Below are 23,983 nucleotides of genomic sequence, written 5' to 3' on the forward strand. Positions count from 1 at the left end.
CACGAAACTGCACCATGGAACAAGCGCCACAAAGGTTATTGTTACTATTATTTACTGTAGCACTGAGAATTTTTGCAAGAACAATTCATTTTAGGATGAACTATCAATACAAATATTTTCATTTGATTGAAGGCAATGGCGTTAACCACTCAACCAGAGCCTGCTCGGGAACAAAAGGAGATTTGGTCATATTGATAGGGTATCCATGATGGAACATGTCCATAATCCATCCAAACATGTTCGGTGTTCAAAGTTTCAACGGATAGTCCGAAGCATCCTTTTCCACAGTAGTCACCATGACAGGTGACCACGTGGTGGCGTCAGTGTGCCGAGCGCCGTTGGACGATCAGGAGAAGAAGATTTGAATTAACGGATGTGACGTCAGGGCTTTAGGTAAATTGAAGACAGGTGTGCTCAAGGGGAGTTATCATATGCAGGTGCCACCGAGCGCGTGGCGGCGGGCGGACGGTTTCTCAGGTAAGCTAGCACGCTAGCAAATGTTTGTCGTCTCCTGCCGTTTTTCACGACGGACGCCGTGTTGGTTGCACGATTTCCGCGCTCAAGGGTTGTTCTCAAATGCAGGTGCCACCGAGCGCGTGGCATTTTCTCAGGTAAGGGAGCAAATGTTTGTCGTTTCTTGCCGTCTCTCACGACGGACGCCATGTTTGTTTGTCGGAGAATTTTTACACGGCGACTGTAGGCGCCGAAGTTAACTGGAGAGCGCAAGGAGAGTTTTCACATCGGCCCCAAAATGTGTAGTTTGTTGCCTTTTCTCACAAGTCTTTTTTATTTTGTTTGTCGCAGGATTGTCATACTCCCGTGACTCTGCAACGTCATGTCCACCGCGACTGGAGGTGGGACTGGAGGTAAATTGTAGGCCGCAGCCAATTTAGCCCGTGAGCAAATGTTTGCAGTTTCTTACGATGCCATTGATTATTTCTTGCAGGATTTTCGCTGTCTAGGGAGTGCTTGAGGTTTGGGCACGGCACGCCACAATCAACTTTGCGTCGCGTCGTTGCGCGTTTTGGTGGTATTTTAAATGTCTTTCGCGTTTTTATTTTTAATGCCGGCCAGCATTTTTTCATTCGTTTGTTTGTAGAAGTTTCGTAAATGACGCCGCCGATAAGCGCGTGTTTGTCTGACTATAGGAAATGTTAGTTTGACTCTAGTCAACTAAACCATTTTTTTATTATTTTATATTATGCGTGTGCCATTTCCGTGTTATGCAAACTGATAAATGTAACGAATTTGTTACGTCATGTCCAAATCAGAGCAAATCCATTCAAAGATGGCGCCCGTCCGCTCTCGTTCCATTACGCAACAAACATTTGCGCGGGTTATTTTCTCCCGTTTTGGACGCCGCCAACCTAGATCATCTGTCCAATGTGAGGTGAGTTGATGAATGATGAAATGAAAACATGAATTATAATCCTGAATAAATATTATAATTTACTACAATATATATTTTTTCAACTGCAAAACTCTACTTAGTATGTATAAAATTAAAATATCTATTTTTGTTGCAATAATTTCTTTGTCTTTTGTAGCACTAGAAAAGGCTGCCCAGCCAGCATCCTTCTATACAAAGCAAGCAGGAGGCTCTTGAGGAGCTATTTCAGTGATGCTGAGGACATTGAGGAAGAGCAGTCCTAAATCAGGTGAAAACCTGTTTTTGTCAAGTTTCAGCTTCCCAACACACAATGGCTGTCGAGTTTTAGCTTCCCAGCACACCATTAATGACTGTCTGTGTGTTATTGTAGGCTGCAAGAGGAGCCGAATGGGAAAAGTATAATTCCATATGAAAAGCCGCAATGGCCTATCCAAAGGCGCAATGGCCTATCCAAAGGAGCAATGGCCTATCCAAAGGAGCAATGGCCTATCCAAAGGAGCAATGGCCTATCCAAAGGCGCAATGGCCTATCCAAAGGAGCAATGGCCTATCCAAAGGAGCAATGGCCTATCCAAAGGAGCAATGGCCTGTCCAAAGGAGCAATGGCCTATCCAAAGGAGCAATGGCCTACCCAAAGGAGCAATGGCCTACCCAAAGGAGCAATGGCCTACCCAAAGGAGCAATGGCCTACCCAAAGGAGCAATGGCCTATCCAAAGGAGCAATGGCCTATCCAAAGGAGCAATGGCCTATCCAAAGGAGCAATGGCCTATCCATAGGAGCAATGCCATATCCAAAAGAGCAATGCTATATCAAGTCAAGAATCAAGCAGCACGCTGCAAAAGTCAACATGTGCGGATCATGTACCCAGGAGGGGTCAGTGTGGTTGCCTTTGGTTATGGGTGCACGACGGAAAGGTTGCAGGTGTGGACAGTGTTTGGGGGTCTGACGGTTGGTCTTGCTTAAGAGGTTGTGGCTTATCTGGATCCAGCGGTGTCTTGTGCTTGGTTGCCATTGACGGCTCACTTGGGGGAGGACGTGGTGACTTGGATGGAGACAAAACTGAACTTTGACGCGGAGCCCAATGTCCAAGCTTGCCATATGACTTGTACCATTTTGTCTTTTTCTAACCTGCCACTGTCGTGCTTGCTGCCTTCTTTGTCCTCCCCCATCGGTGTAGGGCGGCGTCGGAGCGAGCCGATCCCGAATGTCCAATTTTGCAATTTGACTTGTACCATTTTGTCTTTTTCTAACCTGCCACTGTTGCACTTCATCTAACCCTAACTTACCACCACTGTGGTACTTGCGTTCTTTGTTCTCCCCTAGGTGTAGGACAGACAGCATTGGAGCGAGACTGTAACATTTTGTCTTTTTCTAACCTACCACTGTTGTGCTTGATCTAAGCTGTGTGTCCTTTGTTCTCTAGGTGTAGGGGGCGGTGTTTGGGCGAGCCGGTCCACGAGGAAGACGTAATGATGCGAGCAGCGCCCAACTCATTGCATGTTCTGCCATTTGCAGGCCGGACGCAAAAGGGGGGGGGGCGCACGGCCCGATCCGACCCGGCGACGGTCACCAATAGTAGCTAGCCGCTGTGATCAAGTAAGCAAGTGACCGACAACTTGGGGTGCTCTTTGAGTTTCTAACATTTGTTTCTGTTTCTGCAGATGGCGACCGGGATGTGACCCTGATCTGATCAGAGGTGAACGGACCGCTGTGGCATCGCTCTGAAGTCGCCGAGTTTTGAGGGAGACCCGCTTCCCTGGAGGCGTCGACCTGCGCAGCTTTAACGTGTGAAATGGATTTTCTTTTTTTTTCTTTTTTTTTTTTTTAAATTACACCAGCGGTGTCCCAATGTCTGCTTGAGGGCTGCATACTGAAACAAATTCAGAATTCTTTGACGCAAATTCATCCAATCAATCACGAAATGTTGCCATTGATATTTTGTGCTACAAAGCAGCGTTGCGTTCATTCGTGTGGTGTGTTGATCAAGTTGCCCCGAGGCTGCCATTTGGACACCAGTGGTGACGTGTGTAGGGCTGCACGTGTATTGGAAAACTGCCATATGGTGGTCTAGGTCATTGACATGTTTACTTGCCTAACTATTTGTAATGAGTTAAGACAATAAGTCATTGATGTAAGTTAAAGTTAAGTCATCTAACTGATCTCATTGCGATCAAATAGTTAACCTCCATCCAAGAATTTTGCACAACTTGTCTGAATGCAGTGGTCTGGCCCAATACTGCCATATCATTGATTTTCCAAAATGTTGTGCAGCCCTCATTGAGTGCCAAACGCGCAGCGACCGCGCAGCGACCGCGCAGCGACTGCAAGCACAAGCGACGGCAAGCGCAAGCGACCGCGCAGCGACGGCAAGCGCAAGCGACTGCGCAAGCGACTGCGCAAGCGACGGCAAGCGCAAGCGACTGCGCAAGCGACGGCAAGCGCAAGCGACGGCAAGCGCAAGCGACGGCAAGCGCAAGCGACGGCAAGCGCAAGCGACGGCAAGCGCAAGCGACGGCAAGCGCAAGCGACGGCAAGCGCAAGCGACGGCAAGCGCAAGCGACGGCAAGCGCAAGCGACGGCAAGCGCAAGCGACGGCAAGCGCAAGCGACGGCGCAGCGAGACTTTTGTGCTTGTCTTGCAAGGTGGAAGAGTCGATGTATGAAACGAAGAGCCGGTGGAGGGAGGCCACCAGACCTGCGATTGGTGAGCGGGTTGCAAAGGAAGGAATCACCCAAAGAGAGCAGTCGCCAAGTGTTGAAGAGGAGCCTGATGCATGACTGGCCAAGGCTGGCCAGAGGCGGTGACATGGCAATCCAATCTGCAAGCGTAGTGTACACACTTGTTGGTTTTAATTTGATTTCCTTATTTTTCTGCCTTTCAGCTGGCAGCGGATGGGGCGAGCGCCAGCCTGCACTGAGAGGGACTGGGCTGCACCCACAAGACCAGGGAGGGGGCAGGTAATGAGTACGTTGACAAGAGTGAGCCGCATCCAACTGAGTGCCGTTTGTCTTTTCGCACTTGTGCGAGGCGGAAGACGAGTCCAACACCGGCCGGAGCAGACCCGGACCTTGGCCCGTGACGAGCGGCCCACACGAGACTGATGGGTGCAGATGCAGCCAGCGGTTCGGGGGAGTATGACTTTTTTTCTTTTGTGCTTTCCCTACCCCTGTCTGTTTGAATAGGGTAACTAGTAGCACGCACGGGCATTTGGGTTGCTGTGACCCTCTAGATACAAATTGGCAAAGTAGACACCCCCTCCCTCCCTTCCTCCCCCCCCTCTCTCTCTCTTGCTCTCTTTCTCCAATGCGCCCGGCAGTACCTGCATGGCCTGGTGCACTCAGGGTGGAACGTGGCTATACCTTGCCCTTTGTGGAATACCAGGGTATAATGTCTGCCAGACTGGGTCCCAGTGTCGTCGACGGTGTCGAGGACGAGGAGATTCTCCGTGACGCTCTCAGTGACGTCACGTTTTCCTATTTTTTTTTCTCTCGGGGCCAAGCCAGCTCTACTCAGGGGGAACTGGCCGGTTGCGCTTAAGTGCGCACCAAAGCCTCTTCTCATCTCCTCTAGCTCTTTCCCTCCCTCCCTCTTTGTAAGGGGTTAAACATTTCATAACCCGGATCGCTCCAATGCGGGAGGGCCGTATGAGACATGCGCCAGCCTGTGCGTGCCGCTAGTTACCTGATTCAAACTTACCTTAGTCAAGGTTGGGTGGGGGTGCTAGTGGAATTTTTCCCCTTGCCAAAACCACCACAATGTGTCTGTCTGCCTTTCAGGATTGCTGGGGCAGTGGATCGGACGAGTGCCTGCACAGAGAGGGACTGGACAGGACCGCGAGACCAGAGGGTAATAATAAAAAACTTTATTTGTAGAGCACCTTTCATACAAGAAATGCAGCTCAAAGCACTTTACAACAAAGAAAGAAATTAAGCATTGAATTCTTCATATAGGAACCGACATAAAAAGAAAACAAAAACATTCATGTATGCATACGCAATTAATAAAGGGAGCTTAAAATGAGAGCAAGCTTTAATAGACAGGTAATGAGTACGTCCACAGAAGTGAACCGCATGCAACAGAGTGCCGTTTTTCTTTTTGCAGTGGCACGAGGCGGAGGATGAGTCCAAACGTCGAATATCGGCCGGGCGGGGAGGGGCCGACCTTCGCCCGTGATGAGCGGCCGACACGAGACGGACAGGTGCGGATCCGGCGAGGGCAAAGCGCCCAGCCAGCATTTAAGGAGAGTATGACTGTTTTTTTCTTTTGTCCTTTCTTTCTTTCCCTCCCTCTCTCCACTTTTTCACTGGGTGTGCACACTGGCTATCTGCATGATGCCTTTCTTTCTCAGCGCGGCGTCATTTTGCAATATTGTTTTACTGTTGTTTTTTTAATCATGAAATGAACTGTTTGTACTGTAATTGTGTGTGTACCACTGAACTGCAATTAAACTAAACTGAATTCAAGTGGTCCATTTTAAACATTGGCATTGGCAGTCTATCGTACATACAAACTGGAATCATTTGAGACATTCTCAATGACAAGACAATTGTAAAGTTAGGCTGAAACAAAAATTGACTTGTTAAACATGCAGTGTCAAACTTTTTATTTTTTTAACTACACAAAGAAAAGCTGGATGCATTCTAAATTGTTGACAAAAGCCAAGTAGCCAGACACCCATAGATGCAAACGACAAGTGTACAAACGGTGTCTGTTGCGATCAGTAAGTCATCTTTGGCAACCCTGCTTTAAAATGGCCACCGAACTCAGAATCTTGCAGAATGTTGGTACATTTTTCTGTACGAGTAAAAGCTGTTATTTGAATCTAGTCAGCCATTTTTTGGTTTGTTTTGAATCGTCATGCATCATGTGGGCGTTCTTGTGAATAAAATCAACAGTGGTGTGTTTGCTTCCTGTTGGTGGTCTTGTAAATAAAGTCAACTTTGGTGTCAGTCTTCATTGGCGATGGGCCTCAATCGATGGTGTATCTCTTGAATGTGAAACTTATTGCATGTTTTGTTACAGGGCTTGATGTCTTCATTGGCTGTCTGACTAAGAAAGAAAAAAGGCTGTTGCTGTCCAGTCCAGGTTGCTGCTAAAGTCAATTGAATTTATAAGCATAGCGTGTAACTTCCAGGACCTTAGCTTTCGATTCAAAGCAGAGTTGCGTAACCACACGGCCAGCCTCGGTACATGTACGGGGTGGTACCACCCAGTTCAGAGTAAAGTAAAGGCCGGAGTGTTCTTATTCATACCGGCATCCTTATGAAATTGACCATATCAGAAAGGCTAGATGAATTCCAAGTGCTGCCACCGAGTAGCAGCATATTTGCCTAAACCTGTCTGATGCTGGGTCAATGCGATGCACCTTTCGTTATTTTGCCCAAAACAACCTAAGAAATAAAGTACTGCCGTTATCTCGCCAGTGTGCATGTGTGTTAAAAGTACAAAACAAACTCATTTGCATGTTCGACGTCTAAACCACATGCTAGATATTTGCCTCAACCTGTCTGATGCTCTATTTAACTGTATGCGATAATTTCTAACAATTTTAATCATTTCAATTTTTAAGTACATTACAAATGAAAGGCGCCCCAATTAGACAGCTGGGTCAATGTGACCCGTCTTTTGCGGTTTGTTCTGCCCAAAGCAACCTAACAAATGCACATAAGTACTGCAGCTATCTCGCCAATGTGCGTGTCTCTAAAATGTACAAAGCAAGCAAATTCATTTGCATAATAAACTTCCAAACCACATGCTAAAAAGACTCTTCTGTAGCTTGCTAAGATTTGCCAATTTGAGCAATGCCGTATCCGAACCCGAGGCTGGGGGTTGCCCGTCCATGTGCCTAATCGCTCGGGGATTGATACATCAGCAATGTCAAGTCAAGTTTATTTGTATAGCCCTAAATCACAAACAGTCTCAAAGGGCTTCACATAGACAAAAATTGACAATTATTCTCAAAGCATCCCCTGATCTTAAGCCCCCAATGCGTCTTTCTAGGTCTCCTCATGTCCTCAGCACTGCAAACTTTTGTGCCGGTACACCATATGAAGTAAATGGCGGAATATGTTTTTTTTTTTACACCTCTAATGTGTATCAAGCATACCAGATGGTGTTTTAGAACAGCCTAGAATATTAAGTTACAAAAAATAAAAAAAAAAACTTACTAAAGTTTTAAAAAGTTATTGATTATATATTTGCTCCAAGGAGGGAGTATTGACAAACGTCACCTCCTTCATAGTCTGCGCATTGTTGTGTGCTTCGCAGCGCGGTGTAGACAGTGGGGGGGGGGGGGGGCGCAGGCGGCACGGGGAGCAGGCAGCAGGGGGCGCAGGCGGCGCAGGCAGCAGGGGTGGGGAATCGAACCCTGGATCTCAGGTGTCCGAGCGCAGCGACGGAGCCACTCGCCAAGCGTGGCGAGCTCGGCAGTGACCCCGCTTTCACTTCGAGTCATTCTTATACGTTCAGTATTGCACTCCGCGCGCGCTGGGTAAGTACAAAAGAGAACTGGCGGCCGCCAATTTTCGTGTCGCACTGGCCGACCGGTTAGTGACACGGCCTCATGCCCCGTACATCCCTGGTTCGATCCCAGTGGTGGGAACTTTCTCCGGCCCACTTTTGTGAGCGTCTGAATATATGCATATAGGTTGCATGTCGACGCATTTATTTATGTATGAACACCCAGTGTGGCCCCGCCCGCAAGTGGGCGGGGCGATGCAGCTGGCCCCGCCCCTGGCCCCGCCCCCTGCCCTACAAAAAGACATTAGGGTAGGGGGCGGGGAAGCCACGCCCCCTGCCCTACAAGAAAACAGTAGGGTAGGGGGCGGGGCAAGCCCCGCCCCCTGCCCTACAAGAAGACAGTAGGGTAGGGGGCGGGGCAAGCCCCGCCCCCTACCCCATCAAAAGACAATTAAAAGTGTATTGAAAGACAGTAGGGTAGGGGGCGGGGCTTCGCCCCGCCCCCTACCCTACTGTCTTTATATACAGTATATATTTATATATATATATATACTGTATATATATACAGTATATATATGTATATATATATATATATATACAGTATATATACATATATACAGTATATATATATATATATATATATATATATATATATATATATATATATATATATATATATATATATATATACAGTATATATATATATGTATATATATACAGTATATATACTGTATATATATATATACTGTATATATATATATATATATATATATATATACTGTATATATATATACTATATATACAGTATATATATATGTATATATATACAGTATATATATACAGTATATATATATATATATATATACTGTATATATATATATATATATATATATATATATATATATATATATATATATATATATATATATACTGTATATATATATACTGTGTACATATATACTGTATATATATACTGTATATATATACGTATATATATATATATATATATATATATATATATATATATATACAGTATATATATACAGTATATATATATATATAAATATATACTGTATATAAAGACAGTAGGGTAGGGGGCGGGGCGAAGCCCCGCCCCCTACCCTACTGTCTTTCAATACACTTTTAATTGTCTTTTGATGGGGTAGGGGGCGGGGCTTGCCCCGCCCCCTACCCTACTGTCTTCTTGTAGGGCAGGGGGCGGGGCTTGCCCCGCCCCCTACCCTACTGTCTTTTTGTAGGGCAGGGGGCGTGGCTTCCCCGCCCCCTACCCTACTGTCTTTTTGTGGGGCAGGGGGCGGGGCCAGGGGCGGGGCCATTTCGATCGGGGCGGGGCCAGCTGCATCGCCCCGCCCACTTGCGGGCGGGGCCACACTGGGTGTTCATACATAAATAAATGCGTCGACATGCAACCTATATGCATGTATTCAGACGCTCACAAAAGTGGGCCGGAGAAAGTTCCCACCACTGGGATCGAACCAGGGATGTACGGGGCATGAGGCCGTGTCACTAACCGGTCGGCCAGTGCGACACGAAAATTGGCGGCCGCCAGTTCTCTTTTGTACTTACCCAGCGCGCGCGGAGGGCAATACTGAACGTATAAGAATGACTCGAAGTGAAAGCGGGGTCACTGCCGAGCTCGCCACGCTTGGCGAGTGGCTCCGTCGCTGCGCTCGGACACCTGAGATCCAGGGTTCGATTCCCCACCCCTGCTGCCTGCGCCGCCTGCGCCCCCTGCTGCCTGCTCCCCGTGCCGCCTGCGCCCCCCCCCCCCCCCCCCCCCACTGTCTACACCGCGCTGCGAAGCACACAACAATGCGCAGACTATGAAGGAGGTGACGTTTGTCAATACTCCCTCCTTGGAGCAAATATATAATCAATAACTTTTTAAAACTTTAGTAAGTTTTTTTTTTTATTTTTTGTAACTTAATATTCTAGGCTGTTCTAAAACACCATCTGGTATGCTTGATACACATTAGAGGTGTAAAAAAAAAAACATATTCCGCCATTTACTTCATATGGTGTACCGGCACAAAAGTTTGCAGTGCTGAGGACATGAGGAGACCTAGAAAGACGCATTGGGGGCTTAAGATCAGGGGATGCTTTGAGAATAATTGTCAATTTTTGTCTATGTGAAGCCCTTTGAGACTGTTTGTGATTTAGGGCTATACAAATAAACTTGACTTGACATTGCTGATGTATCAATCCCCGAGCGATTAGGCACATGGACGGGCAACCCCCAGCCTCGGGTTCGGATACGGCATTGCTCAAATTGGCAAATCTTAGCAAGCTACAGAAGAGTCTTTTTAGCATGTGGTTTGGAAGTTTATTATGCAAATGAATTTGCTTGCTTTGTACATTTTAGAGACACGCACATTGGCGAGATAGCTGCAGTACTTATGTGCATTTGTTAGGTTGCTTTGGGCAGAACAAACCGCAAAAGACGGGTCACATTGACCCAGCTGTCTAATTGGGGCGCCTTTCATTTGTAATGTACTTAAAAATTGAAATGATTAAAATTGTTAGAAATTATCGCATACAGTTAAATAGAGCATCAGACAGGTTGAGGCAAATATCTAGCATGTGGTTTAGACGTCGAACATGCAAATGAGTTTGTTTTGTACTTTTAACACACATGCACACTGGCGAGATAACGGCAGTACTTTATTTCTTAGGTTGTTTTGGGCAAAATAACGAAAGGTGCATCGCATTGACCCAGCATCAGACAGGTTTAGGCAAATATGCTGCTACTCGGTGGCAGCACTTGGAATTCATCTAGCCTTTCTGATATGGTCAATTTCATAAGGATGCCGGTATGAATAAGAACACTCCGGCCTTTACTTTACTCTGAACTGGGTGGTACCACCCCGTACATGTACCGAGGCTGGCCGTGTGGTTACGCAACTCTGCTTTGAATCGAAAGCTAAGGTCCTGGAAGTTACACGCTATGCTTATAAATTCAATTGACTTTAGCAGCAACCTGGACTGGACAGCAACAGCCTTTTTTCTTTCTTAGACAGCCAATGAAGACATCAAGCCCTGTAACAAAACATGCAATAAGTTTCACATTCAAGAGATGCACCATCGATTGAGGCCCATCGCCAATGAAGACTGACACCAAAGTTGACTTTATTTACAAGACCACCAACAGGAAGCAAACACACCACTGTTGATTTTATTCACAAGAACGCCCACATGATGCATGACGATTTAAAACAAACCAAAAAACGGCTGACTAGATTCAAATAACAGCTTTTACTCGTACAGAAAAATGTACCAACATTCTGCAAGATTCTGAGTTCGGTGGCCATTTTAAAGCAGGGTTGCCAAAGATGACTTACTGATCACAACAGACCGTTTGTACATTTGTCGTTTGCATCTATGGGTGTCTGGCTACTTGGCTTTTGCCAACAATTTATAATGCATCCAGCTTTTCTTTGTGTAGTTAAAAAAATAAATAAAAAGCCTGACACTGCATATTTAACAAGTCAATTTTGTTTCAGCCTAACTTGACAATTGTCTTGTCATTGAGAATGTCTCAAATGATTCCAGTTTGTATGCACGATAGACTGCCAATGCCAATGTTTAAAATGGACCACTTGAATTCAGTTCACAGTTTAATTGCAGTTCAGTGGTACACACAATTACAGTACAAACAGTTCATTTCATGATTAAAAAAACAACAGTAAAATATTGCAAAATGACGCCGCGCTGAGAAAGAAAGGCATCATGCAGATAGCCAGTGTGCACACCCAGTGAAAAAGTGGTGGGAGGTAGGGAAGGAAAGAAAGGACAAAAGAAAAAAAACAAAGTCATACTCTCCTTAAATGCTGGCTGGGCGCTTTCCCCTCGCCGCATGCGCACCCGTCCGTCTCGTGTCGGCCGCTCATCACGGGCGAAGGTTGGCTCCCCCCGGCCGGTATTCGACGTTTGGACTCATCCGCCGCCTCGTGCCACTGCAAAAAGAAAAACGGCACTCTGTTGCATGCGGTTCACTTCTGTGGACGTACTCATTACCTATTTTAAGCTCCCTTTATTAATTGCGTATGCATACATGAATGTTTTTGTTTTCTTTTTATGTTCCTATATGAATAATTCAATGCTTGTAATTTCTTACTTTGTTGTAAAGTGCTTTGAGCTGCATTTCTTGTATGAAAGGTGCTCTACAAATAAAGTTTTTTATTATTACCCTCTGGCCGGTGTTGGACTCGTCTTCCGCCTCGCACAAGTGCGAAAAGACAAACGGCACTCAGTTGGATGCGGCTCACTCTTGTCAACGTACTCATTACCTGCCCCCTCCCTGGTCTTGTGGGTGCAGCCAAGTCCCTCTCAGTGCAGGCTGGCGCTCGCCCCATCCGCTGCCAGCTGAAAGGCAGAAAAATAAGGAAAGCAAATTAAAACCAACAAGTGTGTACACTACGCTTGCAGATTGGATTGCCATGTCACCGCCTCTGGCCAGCCTTGGCCAGTCATGCATCAGGCTCCTCTTCAACACTTGGCGACTGCTCTCTTTGGGTGATTCCTTCCTTTGCAACCCGCTCACCAATCGCAGGTCTGGTGGCCTCCCTCCACCGGCTCTTCGTTTCATACATCGACTCTTCCACCTTGCAAGACAAGCACAAAAGTCTCGCTGCGCCGTCGCTTGCGCTTGCCGTCGCTTGCGCTTGCCGTCGCTTGCGCTTGCCGTCGCTTGCGCTTGCCGTCGCTTGCGCAGTCGCTTGCGCTTGCCGTCGCTGCGCGGTCGCTTGCGCTTGCCGTCGCTTGCGCTTGCAGTCGCTGCGCGGTCGCTGCGCGTTTGGCACTCAATGAGGGCTGCACAACATTTTGGAAAATCAATGATATGGCAGTATTGGGCCAGACCACTGCATTCAGACAAGTTGTGCAAAATTCTTGGATGGAGGTTAACTATTTGATCGCAATGAGATCAGTTAGATGACTTAACTTTAACTTACATCAATGACTTATTGTCTTAACTCATTACAAATAGTTAGGCAAGAAAACATGTCAATGACCTAGACCACCATATGGCAGTTTTCCAATACACGTGCAGCCCTACACACGTCACCACTGGTGTCCAAATGGCAGCCTCGGGGCAACTTGATCAACACACCACACGAATGAACGCAACGCTGCTTTGTAGCACAAAATATCAATGGCAACATTTCGTGATTGATTGGATGAATTTGCGTCAAAGAATTCTGAATTTGTTTCAGTATGCAGCCCTCAAGCAGACATTGGGACACCGCTGGTGTAATTTAAAAAAAAAAAAAGAAAAAAAAAGAAAATCCATTTCACACGTTAAAGCTGCGCAGGTCGACGCCTCCAGGGAAGCGGGTCTCCCTCAAAACTCGGCGACTTCAGAGCGATGCCACAGCGGTCCGTTCACCTCTGATCAGATCAGGGTCACATCCCGGTCGCCATCTGCAGAAACAGAAACAAATGTTAGAAACTCAAAGAGCACCCCAAGTTGTCGGTCACTTGCTTACTTGATCACAGCGGCTAGCTACTATTGGTGACCGTCGCCGGGTCGGATCGGGCCGTGCGCCCCCCCCCCTTTTGCGTCCGGCCTGCAAATGGCAGAACATGCAATGAGTTGGGCGCTGCTCGCATCATTACGTCTTCCTCGTGGACCGGCTCGCCCAAACACCGCCCCCTACACCTAGAGAACAAAGGACACACAGCTTAGATCAAGCACAACAGTGGTAGGTTAGAAAAGACAAAATGTTACAGTCTCGCTCCAATGCTGTCTGTCCTACACCTAGGGGAGAACAAAGAACGCAAGTACCACAGTGGTGGTAAGTTAGGGTTAGATGAAGTGCAACAGTGGCAGGTTAGAAAAAGACAAAATGGTACAAGTCAAATTGCAAAATTGGACATTCGGCATCGGCTCGCTCCGACGCCGCCCTACACCGATGGGGGAGGACAAAGAAGGCAGCAAGCACGACAGTGGCAGGTTAGAAAAAGACAAAATGGTACAAGTCATATGGCAAGCTTGGACATTGGGCTCCGCGTCAAAGTTCAGTTTTGTCTCCATCCAAGTCACCACGTCCTCCCCCAAGTGAGCCGTCAATGGCAACCAAGCACAAGACACCGCTGGATTCAGATAAGCCACAACCTCTTAAGCAAGACCAACCGTCAGACCCCCAAACACTGTCCACACCTGCAACCTTTCCGTCGTGCACCCATAACCAAAGGCAACCACACTGCCCCCTCCTGGGCACATGATCCGCACATGTTGACTTTTGCAGCGTGCTGCTTGATTCTTGACTTGATATGGCATTGCTCCTTTGGATAAGCCATTGCTGCTTTGGCTAGGCCATTGCTCCTTTGGATAGGCCATTGCTCCTTTGGCTAGGCCATTGCTCCTTTGGCTAGGCCATTGCTCCTTTGGCTAGGCCATTGCTCCTTTGGCTAGGCCATTGCTCCTTTGGCTAGGCCATTGTGCCTTTTCATATGGAATCCTCTTGCAGCCTACAATAACACAGACAGTCATTAATTGTTTGCTGGAAGCTAAAACTCGACAACCATTGTGTGTTGGGAAGCTGAATCTTGACAAAAACAGGTTTTCACCTGATTTCTCAGTGTCCTCAGCATCACTGAAATAGCTCCTTAAGAGCCTCCTGCTTGCTTTGTATAGAAGGATGCTGGCTTGGCAGCCTTTTCTTGTGCTACAAAAGACAAACAGAAATTATTGCAACAAAAATAGATATTTTAATTTTATACATACTAAGTAGAGTTTTGCAGTTGAAAAAATATATTATATTGTATTAAATTATAATATTTATTCAGGATTATAATTCATGTTTTCATTTCATCATTCATCAACTCACCTCACATTGGACAGATGATCTAGGTTGGCGGCGTCCAAAACGGGAGAAAATAACCCGCGCAAATGTTTGTTGCGTAACAGAACGAGAGCGGGCGGTCGCCATCTTTGAATGGATTTGCTCTGATTTGGACATGACGTAACAAATTCGTTACATTTATCAGTTTGCATAACACGGAAATGGCACACGCATAATATAAATTAATTAAAAAAATGTTTAGTTGACTAGAGTCAAACTAACATTTCCTATAGTCAGAAACGCGCCTATCGGCCGCTTCATTTATGAACCTTCTACAAACAAACGAATGAAAAAATGCTGGCCAGCATTAAAAAGAAAACAACCGCGAAAGACATTTAAAATACCACCAAAACGCGCAACGACGCGACGCAAAGTCGATTGTGGCGTGCCGTGCCCAAACCTCAAGCACTCCCTAGACAGCGAAAATCCTGCAAGAAATAATCAATGGCATCGTAAGAAACTGCAAACATTTGCTCACGGGCTAAATTGGCTGCGGCCTACAATTTACCTCCAGTCCCACCGTCGCGGTGGACGTGACGTTGCAGAGTCACGGGAGTACGACAATCCTGCGACAAACAAAATTAAAAAGGCTTGTGAGAAAAGGCAACAAATTTTGCGGCCGATGTGAAAACTCTCCTTGCGCTCTCCAGTTAACTTCGACGCCTACAGTCGCCGTGTGAAAATCCTCCGACAAACAAACATGGCGTCCGTCGGGAGAGACGGCAAGAAACGACAAACATTTGCTCCCTTGCCTGAGAAATGCCACGCGCTCGGTGGCACCTGCATTTGAGAACAACCCTTGAGCGCGGAAATCGTGCAACCAACACGGCGTCCGTCGTGAAAAACGGCAGGAGACGACAAACATTTGCTAGCGTGCTAGCTTACCTGAGAAACCGTCCGCCCGCCGCCACGCGCTCGGTGGCACCTGCATATGATAACTCCCCTTGAGCACACCTGTCTTCAAATTACCTAAAGCCCTGACGTCACAGCCGTCAATTCAAATCTTCTTCTCCTGATCGTCCAACGGCGCTCAGCACACTGACGCCACCGGGTGGTCGCCTGTCAAGGTGACTACTGTGGAAAGGGTTGCTTCGGACGAGTGATGTGCATTCCAGTTCACTTAGGTGAACGAATCTTTAGAATCAGGTTCACTCAAACGATTCGTTCAAACGAATCGTTCAACGAATTCCCCCCCCTCCCGAGACGGGAAATTACGTCAGTGATTCGTAAAGTCCCTCCTCCATCTAACCCTCGCTGGCGCTGCTGATTGGTCGTTCGCGTAGATTCACGAGTGAGTGACAGACAGCATTGCTGCTATGCCATTGCCACCCAACACACGTTAAGCCGACATTGATATTTTAATTTTGTATTTATTGGCTTGTAGTTGATGGTGTTATTACACCGAATGTGTTTGTGTTTGAAAAAAAAAAATGCCGACATATGCAATGACCTCATTTTCACATGGTCCTTGTTTACAATTTGCATAGTGTAGTGGTTAGTGCTCTGGGCTCTCACCCCAACAACCCGGATTCGAATCTCAGTGGGACCTAAAAATTTTATCATAAAAAATTTACAACACAGTTGCATTATATTGCTGCCCAATATAACCATACACCTCGCTAAAGCCAGGTTAGGTTTGAGCTTCAGTTAGGATTAGAGCTAGGGTTAGGTTTAGGCTTAGGTTTAGACCTAGGGTTAGGGTTAAAGCTATGGTAAGGGGCTACAGCGAGGGTTAGGGTTAGGACTAAGGTTAGGGTAAGAGCTGGAGCTAGGGTTAAGTTTAGAGCTAGTGCTAGGGTTAGCATTAGAGCTAGGGTTAGAGCTAGAGTTAGGGTTAGGGCTAGGGTTAGAGCTAGGGCTAGGGTTAGGGTAAGGATTAGAGTTAGTGCTAGGGTTAGGGTTAGAGCTAGGGTTTGGGTTAGAGCTAGGGTTAGGGTTAGAGTTAGGGCTAGGGTTAGAGCTAGTGTTAGTGCTAGGGTTAGAGCTGGAGCTAGGGTTAGGGTTAAAGCTAGAGCTAGGGTTAGGGTTAGGGCTAGAGCTAGAGCTAGGGTTAGGAATAGAGCTGGAGCTGGGGTTAAGTTTAGAGCTAGTGCTAGGGTTAGCATTAGAGCTAGGGTTAGGGTTAGAGCTAGTGTTAGATCTAGGGTTGGAGCTAGGGCTAGGGTTAGAGCTAGGGTTAGAGCTAGGGTTAGAGCTAGGGTTAGGGCTAGGGTTGGGATTAGAGTTAGAGCTAGGGTTAGGGTTAGGGTTAGAGCTGGAGCTAGGGTTAGAGCTAGGGTTAGGTTTAGGGTTTGAGCTAACCCTAACCCTAGCTCTAACTGTAACCCTACCTCTAACCGTAACCCTAGCTCTAATCCTAACCCTAGCTCTAGCCCTAACCCTAGCACTAACCCTAACCCTAGAGTTGGAGCTAGAGCTAGGGTTAGAGCTAGGGTTAGGGCTAGGGTTAGGGCTAGGGTTAGGATTAGAGTTAGAGCTAGGGTTAGGGTTAGAGCTAGAGTTAGTGCTAGGGTTAGGGCTAGAGTTAGGATTAGAGTTAGAGCTAGGGTTAGAGTTAGGGTTAGAGCTAGTGTTGGTGCTAGGGTTAGAGCTAGAGTTGGTGCTAGGGTTAGAGCTGGAGCTAGGGTTAGGATTAAAGCTAGAGCTAGGGTTAGAGCTAGAGCTAGGGTTAGGGTTTGCGCTAACCCTAACCCTAGCTCTAACCCTAACCCTAGCTCTAGCTCTAGCCCTACTCCTAACTGTAACGCTAGCTCTAACCCTAAGGGTGGAGTTAGAGCTAGGGTTAGGGCTAGGGTTAGAGCTAGGGTTAGGATTAGAGTTAGAGCCAGGGTTAGGGTTAGAGCTAAGGTTAGTGCTAGGGTTAGAGCTGGAGCTAGGGTTAGGGTTTGCGCTAGAGCTAGGATTAGGGTTAGGGTTAGAGCTAGAGCTAGGGTTAGCGCAAACCCTAACCCTAACCCTAGCTCTAGCTCCAACTCTAGGGTTAGGGTCAGGGTTAGAGCTAGGGCTAGGGTTAGGGTTAGAGCTAGTGTTAGAGCTAGGGTTAGGGTTAGGGTTTGCGCTAACCCTAGCTCTAGCTCCAACCCTAGGGTTAGGGTTAGAGCTAGAGCTAGGGTTAGGGCTAGTGTTAGAGCTAGGGTTAGGGTTAGCGCAAACCCTAACCCTAACCCTAGCTCTAACCTAACCCTAGCTCTAGCTCCAACGCTAGGGTTAGGGTTAGGGTTTGCGCTAACCCTAGCTCTAACACTAGCTCTAGCCCTAACCCTAGCCCTAGCTCTAACCCTGACCCTAACCCTAGCGTTGGAGCTAGAGCTAGGGTTAGGGTTAGAGCTAGGGTTACAGTTAGAGCTAGAGCTAGGGTTAGGGTTAGGGTTTGCGCTAACCCTAACTCTAGCTCCAACCCTAGGGTTAGGGTTAGAGCTAGAGCTAGGGTTAGGGCTTGCGCTAACCCTAACCCTAGCTCTAACACTAGCTCTAACCCTAACCCTAGCTCTAGCTCCAACGCTAGGGTTAGGGTCAGGGTTAGGGTTAGGGTTAGGGTTAGGGTTTGCGCAAACCCTAACCCTAACCCTAGCTCTAACCTAACCCTAGCTCTAACCCTGACCCTAACCCTAGCGTTGGAGCTAGAGCTAGGGTTAGGTTAGAGCTAGGGTTAGGGTTAGGGTTTGCGCTAACCCTAACCCTAGCTCTAACACTAGCCCTAACCCTAGCCCTAGCTCTAACCCTGACCCTAGCGTTGGAGCTAGAGCTAGGGTTAGAGCTAGGGTTAGAGCTAGGGTTAGGGTTAGCGCAAACCCTAACCCTAACCCTAGCTCTAACCTAACCCTAGCTCTAACCCTGACCCTAACCCTAGCGTTGGAGCTAGAGCTAGGGTTAGGTTAGAGCTAGGGTTAGGGTTAGGGTTTGCGCTAACCCTAACCCTAGCTCTAACACTAGCCCTAACCCTAGCTCTAGCTCTAACCCTAACCCTAACCCTAGCTCTAGCTCGGGTTAGAGCTAGGGTTAGAGCTAGGGTTAGGGTTAGCGCAAACCCTAACCCTAACCCTAGCTCTAACCTAACCCTAGCTCTAACCCTGACCCTAACCCTAGCGTTGGAGCTAGAGCTAGGGTTAGGTTAGAGCTAGGGTTAGGGTTAGGGTTTGCGCTAACCCTAACCCTAGCTCTAACACTAGCTCTAACCCTAACCCTAGCTCTAGCTCCAACGCTAGGGTTAGGGTCAGGGTTAGGGTTAGGGTTAGGGTTTGCGCAAACCCTAACCCTAACCCTAGCTCTAACCTAACCCTAGCTCTAACCCTGACCCTAACCCTAGCGTTGGAGCTAGAGCTAGGGTTAGGTTAGAGCTAGGGTTAGGGTTAGGGTTTGCGCTAACCCTAACCCTAGCTCTAACACTAGCCCTAGCCCTAGCTCTAACCCTGACCCTAGCGTTGGAGCTAGAGCTAGGGTTAGGGTTAGGGTTAGGGCTAGAGCTAGTGTTAGAGCTAGGGTTAGCGCAAACCCTAACCCTAACCCTAGCGTTGGAGCTAGAGCTAGGGTTAGGTTAGAGCTAGGGTTAGGGTTAGGGTTTGCGCTAACCCTAACCCTAGCTCTAACACTAGCCCTAACCCTAGCTCTAGCTCTAGCTCCAACGCTAGGGTTAGGGTCAGGGTTAGGGTTAGGGTTAGGGTTTGCGCAAACCCTAACCCTAACCCTAGCTCTAACCTAACCCTAGCTCTAACCCTGACCCTAACCCTAGCGTTGGAGCTAGAGCTAGGGTTAGGTTAGAGCTAGGGTTAGGGTTAGGGTTTGCGCTAACCCTAACCCTAGCTCTAACACTAGCCCTAACCCTAGCCCTAGCTCTAACCCTGACCCTAGCGTTGGAGCTAGAGCTAGGGTTAGAGCTAGGGTTAGAGCTAGGGTTAGGGTTAGCGCAAACCCTAACCCTAACCCTAGCTCTAACCTAACCCTAGCTCTAACCCTGACCCTAACCCTAGCGTTGGAGCTAGAGCTAGGGTTAGGTTAGAGCTAGGGTTAGGGTTAGGGTTTGCGCTAACCCTAACCCTAGCTCTAACACTAGCCCTAACCCTAGCTCTAGCTCTAACCCTAACCCTAGGGTTGGAGCTAGGGTTAGGGTTAGAGCTAGGGTTAGAGCTAGGGTTAGGGTTAGGGTTTGCGCTAACCCTAACCCTAGCTCTAACACTAGCTCTAACCCTAACCCTAGCTCTAGCTCCAACGCTAGGGTTAGGGTCAGGGTTAGGGTTAGGGTTAGGGTTAGGGTTTGCGCAAACCCTAACCCTAACCCTAGCTCTAACCTAACCCTAGCTCTAACCCTGACCCTAACCCTAGCGTTGGAGCTAGAGCTAGGGTTAGGTTAGAGCTAGGGTTAGGGTTAGGGTTTACGCTAACCCTAACCCTAGCTCTAACACTAGCCCTAGCCCTAGCTCTAACCCTGACCCTAGCGTTGGAGCTAGAGCTAGGGTTAGAGCTAGGGTTAGAGCTAGGGTTAGGGTTAGCGCAAACCCTAACCCTAACCCTAGCTCTAACCTAACCCTAGCTCTAACCCTGACCCTAACCCTAGCGTTGGAGCTAGAGCTAGGGTTAGGTTAGAGCTAGGGTTAGGGTTAGGGTTTGCGCTAACCCTAACCCTAGCTCTAACACTAGCCCTAACCCTAGCTCTAGCTCTAACCCTAACCCTAGGGTTGGAGCTAGGGTTAGGGTTAGAGCTAGGGTTAGAGCTAGGGTTAGGGTTAGGGTTTGCGCTAACCCTAACCCTAGCTCTAACACTAGCTCTAACCCTAGCTCTAGCTCCAACGCTAGGGTTAGGGTCAGGGTTAGGGGTAGGGTTAGGGTTAGGGTTTGCGCAAACCCTAACCCTAACCCTAGCTCTAACCTAACCCTAGCTCTAACCCTGACCCTAAGCCTAGCGTTGGAGCTAGAGCTAGGGTTAGGTTAGAGCTAGGGTTAGGGTTAGGGTTAGGGTTTGCGCTAACCCTAACCCTAGCTCTAACCCTAGCCCTAACCCTAGCCCTAGCTCTAACCCTGACCCTAGCGTTGGAGCTAGAGCTAGGGTTAGAGCTAGGGTTAGAGCTAGGGTTAGGGTTAGCGCAAACCCTAACCCTAACCCTAGCTCTAACCTAACCCTAGCTCTAACCCTTACCCTAACCCTAGCGTTGGAGCTAGAGCTAGGGTTAGGTTAGAGCTAGGGTTAGGGTTAGGGTTTGCGCTAACCCTAACCCTAGCTCTAACACTAGCCCTAACCCTAGCTCTAGCTCTAACCCTAACCCTAGGGTTGGAGCTAGGGTTAGGGTTAGAGCTAGGGTTAGAGCTAGGGTTAGGGTTAGGGTTTGCGCTAACCCTAACCCTAGCTCTAACACTAGCTCTAACCCTAACCCTAGCTCTAGCTCCAACGCTAGGGTTAGGGTCAGGGTTAGGGTTAGGGTTTGCACAAACCCTAACCCTAACCCTAGCTCTAACCTAACCCTAGCTCTAACCCTGACCCTAACCCTAGCGTTGGAGCTAGAGCTAGGGTTAGGTTAGAGCTAGGGTTAGGGTTAGGGTTTGCGCTAACCCTAACCCTAGCTCTAACACTAGCCCTAACCCTAGCCCTAGCTCTAACCCTGACCCTAGCGTTGGAGCTAGAGCTAGGGTTAGAGCTAGGGTTAGGGTTAGCGCAAACCCTAACCCTAACCCTAGCTCTAACCTAACCCTAGCTCTAACCCTGACCCTAACCCTAGCGTTGGAGCTAGAGCTAGGGTTAGGTTAGAGCTAGGGTTAGGGTTAGGGTTTGCGCTAACCCTAACCCTAGCTCTAACACTAGCCCTAACCCTAGCTCTAGCTCTAACCCTAACCCTAGGGTTGGAGCTAGGGTTAGGGTTAGAGCTAGGGTTAGAGCTAGGGTTAGGGTTAGGGTTTGCGCTAACCCTAACCCTAGCTCTAACACTAGCTCTAACCCTAACCCTAGCTCTAGCTCCAACGCTAGGGTTAGGGTCAGGGTTAGGGTTAGGGTTAGGGTTAGCGCAAACCCTAACCCTAACCCTAGCTCTAACCTAACCCTAGCTCTAACCCTGACCCTAACCCTAGCGTTGGAGCTAGAGCTAGGGTTAGGTTAGAGCTAGGGTTAGGGTTAGGGTTTGCGCTAACCCTAACCCTAGCTCTAACACTAGCCCTAACCCTAGCCCGAGCTCTAACCCTGACCCTAGCGTTGGAGCTAGAGCTAGGGTTAGAGCTAGGGTTAGAGCTAGGGTTAGGGTTAGCGCAAACCCTAACCCTAACCCTAGCTCTAACCTAACCCTAGCTCTAACCCTGACCCTAACCCTAGCGTTGGAGCTAGAGCTAGGGTTAGGTTAGAGCTAGGGTTAGGGTTAGGGTTTGCGCTAACCCTAACCCTAGCTCTAACACTAGCCCTAACCCTAGCTCTAGCTCTAACCCTAACCCTAGGGTTGGAGCTAGGGTTAGGGTTAGAGCTAGGGTTAGAGCTAGGGTTAGGGTTAGGGTTTGCGCTAACCCTAACCCTAGCTCTAACACTAGCTCTAACCCTAACCCTAGCTCTAGCTCCAACGCTAGGGTTAGGGTCAGGGTTAGGGTTAGGGTTAGGGTTAGTGCAAACCCTAACCCTAACCCTAGCTCTAACCTAACCCTAGCTCTAACCCTGACCCTAACCCTAGCGTTGGAGCTAGAGCTAGGGTTAGGTTAGAGCTAGGGTTAGGGTTAGGGTTTGCGGTAACCCTAACCCTAGCTCTAACACTAGCTCTAACCCTAGCCCCAACGCTAACCCTAACCCTAGCTCCAACGTTAGGGTTAGGGCAAACCCTAACCCTAGCTCTAACCCTAGCTCTAACCTAACCCTAGCTCTAGCTCTAGCCCTAACCCTAGCTCTAGCTCTAACCCTAGCTCTAACCATAACCCTAGCTCTAGCTCTAGCCCTAACTCTAACCCTAGCTCTAACCCTGACCCTAACGTTGGAGCTAGAGCTAGGGTTAGGGTTAGAGCTGGGGTTAGAGCTAGGGTTAGGGTCAGGGTTTGCGCTAACCCTAACCCTAGCTCTAACACTAGCCCTAACCCTAGCCCTAGCTCTAACCCTGACCCTAACCCTAGCGTTGGAGCTAGAGCTAGGGTTAGGTTAGAGCTAGGGTTAGAGCTAGGGTTAGGGTTTGCGCTAACCCTAACCCTAGCTCTAACCCTAACCCTAGCCCTAGCTCTAACCCTGACCCTAACCCTAGCGTTGGAGCTAGGGTTAGGTTAGAGCTAGGGTTAGAGCTAGGGTTAGGGTTTGCGCTAACCCTAGCTCTAACACTAGCTCTAAACCTAACCCTAGCCCTAACCCTAGCTCTAACTCTAACCCTAACCCTAGGGTTGGAGCTAGAGTTAGGGCTAGCGTAAACCCTAACCCTAGCTCTAGCTCTAACTCTAACCCTAGCTCTAACCCTAACCCTAGCTCTAGCCCTAACTCTAACCCTAGCTCTAACCCTGACCCTAACCCTAACGTTGGAGCTAGAGCTAGGGTTAGAGCTAGGGTTAGGGTTAGGGTTTGCGCTAACCCTAGCTCTTACACTAGCTCTAACCCTAACCCTAGCCCTAGCTCTAACCCTGACCCTAACCCTAGCGTTGGAGCTAGAGCTAGGGTTAGGTTAGAGCTAGGGTTAGAGCTAGGGTTAGGGTTTGCGCTAACCCTAGCTCTAACACTAGCTGTAAACCTAACCCTAGCTCTAGCCCTAACCCTAGCTCTAACTCTAACCCTAGGGTTGGAGCTAGAGTTAGGGTTAGCGCAAACCCTAACCCTAACCCTAGCTCTAGCTCTAACTCTAACCCTAGCTCTAACCCTAGCTCTAGCTCTAGCCCTAGCCCTAACTCTAACCCTAGCTCTAACCCTGACCCTAACCCTAACGTTGGAGCTAGAGCTAGGGTTAGGGTTAGAGCTAGGGTTAGGGTTGGCGCAAACCCTAACCCTAGCTCTAACACTAGCTCTAACCCTAGCCCTAGCTCTAACCCTGACCCTAACCCTAGCGTTGGAGCTAGAGCTAGGGTTAGGTTAGAGCTAGGGTTAGAGCTAGGGTTAGGGTTTGCGCTAACCCTAACTCTAACACTAGCTCTAACCCTAACCCTTACCCTCTAACCTTAGCTTTAACCCTAAACCTAGGTCTAAACCTCACCCTATCTCTAACACCAATCCTAACTGAAGCTTAATCTGAACCCTAGCTTTAGCGAGGTGTATGGTTATATGGGGTAGCACACGAGCAACTGTGTTGTAAATTTTTTATGATAAAAAATTGTAGGTCCCCCTGAGATTCGAACCGGGGTT

General features: G+C 48.0%; 2 long non-coding RNA genes across 9 annotated transcripts; one reads left to right on the forward strand and one right to left on the reverse strand.

Annotated features, from left to right (window-relative positions):
- The first annotated feature begins 390 nt into the window (after positions 1 to 390).
- On the forward strand, positions 391 to 6,351 carry LOC148388825 (uncharacterized). Of its 5 annotated transcripts, XR_015862280.1 has the most exons (9): positions 391 to 477; positions 805 to 866; positions 947 to 974; positions 1,272 to 1,390; positions 1,548 to 1,658; positions 1,761 to 2,986; positions 3,052 to 4,347; positions 4,418 to 5,236; positions 5,492 to 6,351. It is a non-coding gene; the product is annotated as an uncharacterized LOC148388825 (long non-coding RNA). The 5 variants fall into 5 exon arrangements; XR_015862281.1 differs by lacking the exons at positions 805 to 866; positions 947 to 974; positions 1,272 to 1,390 and having other exon boundaries at positions 432 to 477; XR_015862282.1 differs by lacking the exons at positions 391 to 477; positions 805 to 866; positions 947 to 974 and having other exon boundaries at positions 997 to 1,658; positions 3,052 to 4,190; positions 4,272 to 4,347.
- A 4,621-nt stretch (positions 6,352 to 10,972) lies between these two features.
- LOC148388826 (uncharacterized) lies at positions 10,973 to 15,848 on the reverse strand. Of its 4 annotated transcripts, XR_015862319.1 has the most exons (8): positions 15,598 to 15,847; positions 15,221 to 15,278; positions 14,438 to 15,140; positions 13,354 to 14,338; positions 12,314 to 13,288; positions 12,157 to 12,232; positions 12,057 to 12,086; positions 10,973 to 11,823 (listed from the first exon to the last, which is right to left on the reverse strand). It is a non-coding gene; the product is annotated as an uncharacterized LOC148388826 (long non-coding RNA). The 4 variants fall into 4 exon arrangements; XR_015862320.1 differs by having other exon boundaries at positions 12,057 to 13,288; positions 14,438 to 14,535; positions 14,698 to 15,140; XR_015862318.1 differs by having other exon boundaries at positions 12,157 to 13,288.
- Positions 15,849 to 23,983: the final 8,135 nt, after the last annotated feature.

Source organism: Syngnathus floridae, chromosome 13 (assembly GCF_059516105.1).
Source record: "Syngnathus floridae isolate MCC-2025c chromosome 13, RoL_Sflo_1.0, whole genome shotgun sequence".
NCBI lineage: Eukaryota > Metazoa > Chordata > Actinopteri > Syngnathiformes > Syngnathidae > Syngnathus > Syngnathus floridae.